Source organism: Micrasema longulum, unplaced genomic scaffold, assembly GCF_059751315.1.
Source record: "Micrasema longulum isolate JH-2025_06_02 unplaced genomic scaffold, ASM5975131v1 h1tg001571l, whole genome shotgun sequence".
NCBI lineage: Eukaryota > Metazoa > Arthropoda > Insecta > Trichoptera > Brachycentridae > Micrasema > Micrasema longulum.
The window spans coordinates 3,592-6,124 of NW_028278754.1; the positions used below are offsets into that span (position 1 = coordinate 3,592).

The 2,533-nt window shown below is 29.5% G+C and overlaps 1 non-coding gene across 1 annotated transcript; it reads left to right on the plus strand.

Moving 5' to 3' along the window:
* Positions 1-1,933: 1,933 nt before the first annotated feature.
* On the plus strand, positions 1,934-2,006 carry TRNAD-AUC (transfer RNA aspartic acid (anticodon AUC)). Its single transcript has one exon. It is a non-coding gene; the product is annotated as a tRNA-Asp (tRNA).
* Positions 2,007-2,533: the final 527 nt, after the last annotated feature.

The window sequence follows — 2,533 nt, forward strand, 5'->3', positions numbered from 1 at the left end:
AATTTCAATGGCAGGAACAAATAAACATGATTCGTGACGTTTTAGGGTCGAAGGTCGATGAAATCACCGTTTTTGCGGAAATTCAACATTACAAATTTAAAAGTATTTTTATGCTACTAATAATTGCAAATAATATTTTTTTTTACCGGACATTATTTCATAGACCTTTATTTCTTATAAAATGTAAAAAAAGTGATATTTCCCTATTGAACATTTCTAGAAAAAAATTGTGGGTATGTATTTTTAATACAGAAAACTTAATTTTACTTTATAAATAATATTTGAGATAACTGATAACTTTCCATTATAATACAGGCTCTGGAAGCATCTGCAGTATTTGGCCCGGCCACCCGTATCGCCTTTGGTCGATGACAGTTGTCACCAAAGTTTACTGCCTCCGTTCTATTATTTCTTCATTCCTCACCAAGTCAAACCACGGCACAGTACACGCAATATTCTTCCGAGACACCTGTTATCAAAACTCGGTATTTTTCAGTTTTGGGTCCTAGTGAGGTGCAACAATATAATATATTATACCATGTTTTTATTATTATTTATTTGTAAACGCCCACATCAATAATGCCACTGTATAATATTAAAAATAACATTTGGTATTGTACACCTCCGTGATACGGATATGATAATAACTATATCAGGTATTGACGCCATTAAGAACAAGTTTTTTGCTTTTAACAATGAAAATAGATATAAAAGTATGTTTTAAAGAGGTTAAAAATGGTAATTTAGATAAATATCTGGCCAAAGGTTATTTAACACAATACATACTGTAATACTTATATGATAGAAAAAAATATGAAATCGTGCTTACTTCGATGTGTCCATAAATTATACTAATTTATTGTTTTGTTTAGTTGTTTATATTTTTTATTTATTTACAACTGGGGATCATCAGATTATTTCCCGGTTACGAAACCGAAACCTTTTGTACATTTATGCAAGAAGAAATCAATGTAAAAAAGTTTATACGCTTCAGCGAAATACTTTTTTTTACATATTTAAAAACGTGTTTTATAAACAATGAATTTACAAACAGGATTCAAATATATCCTCAGGTTATAAATGCACTTTGACTATTCGAAGAAAGGATAAATATACAAATATATTAATATCATGTAAATTAAGACGTTTGAAAATCAACTTATACGTGAAATACTCTAAATTAATTAAAATGGTATTGCATATACACATTAACAGTAGCTGGCATTAAATAACGTATATCGGGCTTAAAAGAGAGAATCGGCAAACTGCAGCTTTGTAGAGCATCGTCTTTGTCATACATGCATACAGATACCGAACTCCTGCGACAGAGATGGCGCTCTACAAAGTCCGCAGTCTCAATCTTAAGACCAATAGTATATATGTATTTATGATTTTGTGTACCAGATATTATGTTATTATCTTATATATACTTACTGTTAACTAATTTTTATTATTTGTTTTTAACAATAATTGGTTGATACCGTTTTTTTATACTTATAAGTATATGTAAATGTTTTTATTTTTTGTTTGAATTCTTTACAAGTTATTTACAGTTTGCTTTTTAATTCAATGACTTTTCTTATATCCATTTATTATTTTTTTTCTTTTTTACTATGTAAAGTTTCACTTTTTATTTTGCATGGCAGTATGCTTTTTATTGTTTCTACATGTATACAAAAAAGCGTTGTTTTTTTTTAAATATTTTTACTCACTATGTTTGTACTTACCTGTATATTTTTTGTAAATGCCCCTTGGGCGTATTGTAAAATTAAATAAATAAATAAAATAAATAAAATATGTATTATAGTGAGTTTACGGTAGGTGAATAAAATATAAAGTATTTATTGGAGCTTATTTTCCTTTACAAAAACCGAAACTAAATACACTAAGTGAATTATTTCATTTATATTTATAACTCTTTTAACGTTTTTTCGGCCAAGTAGTGCAATGGTCAGCGCGTTCGTCTATCATGCGAGAGGTCTCGGGTTCGATTCCCGACATGGTTGATAAGAAATATTTATTCAAAAGGGTGTTTTCACACCAGAATATTTCATAGTCCCTGGACTGGTACCTGAAGCGTAAGACTGATCATCTTACCTTCATGTAACAAAAGTGATCAAGATAAGCTGCAATTGATGTACCAATGCACCATTAGGTGCGGAAAGGGAATGATGATGATGAACGTTTTCCAGTTAACTACAGTAAAACTCCGTTCATCCGAACACCAGTCATCCGGATTGCCAAATACCCAGATTGTTATCAAAAAATAAATAAAAAGATATGTTTTTAATTTGAAAAAAATTGAGTAAGTTTTCAATGTGATTCTAATTCGCTGTATTATTTCAAAAGCAATAAAATCTGGCACGCGTTAATCCGAATAGTTGGAGTTTTACTGTATTTGTTGTAATGATTGTTTTGTCTTGATTTAACAATAAAACTAAATTCTGTTAAGTAAACCTAATATCTTTATATCTATAATTCTTCTGTACGTGTGATTTCAATGAACTTCTCCTAAACGGCTTAACCGATTTAC